The sequence below is a fragment of the Poecilia reticulata genome, linkage group LG2, assembly GCF_000633615.1.
Source record: "Poecilia reticulata strain Guanapo linkage group LG2, Guppy_female_1.0+MT, whole genome shotgun sequence".
In the NCBI taxonomy this organism is placed as follows: domain Eukaryota; kingdom Metazoa; phylum Chordata; class Actinopteri; order Cyprinodontiformes; family Poeciliidae; genus Poecilia; species Poecilia reticulata.
This window is the reverse complement of record NC_024332.1, coordinates 22,198,573-22,199,428: the sequence shown is the minus strand read 5'-3', so window position 1 is coordinate 22,199,428 and position 856 is coordinate 22,198,573.

Genomic DNA, 856 nt, shown 5'->3' with positions numbered 1-856 from the left:
CTTTTGCAGGACAGGAATTGTTGTCCAGTGACCTCCTTTCAAATTTTGGGATCTGGTTATTTTATTTGAACTCATGCCTGAATCCACTTATCTACGCTCTTTTCTATCCCTGGTTTAGGAAGTCTATTAAATACATTCTAACTCTACAGATACTGCAACCTGCCTCCTGTGACATTAACATTCTATAAATATATTCAAAATTCAATTCAATTACAAAATACTTTATTAATTCAATTCAAATCAAAAGGAAAATAAATGTTGTATTGGCTCATTAATTTAGATTCTTTCAAGATGTATTGAAGATGGTGATGGCTGTTGGCAGGAAAGATCTCCTGCAGCGGTCTGTACTTCAGGAGATCTGAAGAAGCCTCTGACTGAAGATGCTCTGCCTTCCCAAGACAGTCTTATAAATAGGATGGTCAAGGTTGTCTATAATTTTCTTGATCCTATAAAGAATCCTTCTTTGCATCATCATCTCCAGAGGTTCCTCAGTCRTCACCAGAACATAAACAGAACCAGAACAGAACCAGCCTTCTTTATCATGTTGTTGAGCCTTTATAAATCCCTGTTCCTGATGCTGCTGCYCCAACAGATGACAGCAGCTACAGCATCTTGGTACAAACCCTGAATGATCTGATCATCCTCAACACGTCCAGTCTGCTCTGTTCCTTCTTATAGWTGCTTCACTGTTGCGTCTCCAGTCCAGTCTGTTGTCCAGTTGAGCACCGAGGTATTTATATTCCTCAACCACCTCCACTTCTTCTCCCATGATGGAAATATGGTTTGAAATCGACAATCATCTCCTTTGTTTAGTTCACATTTAAGATGAGATGATTGTTCCCTCCATGACACAAAG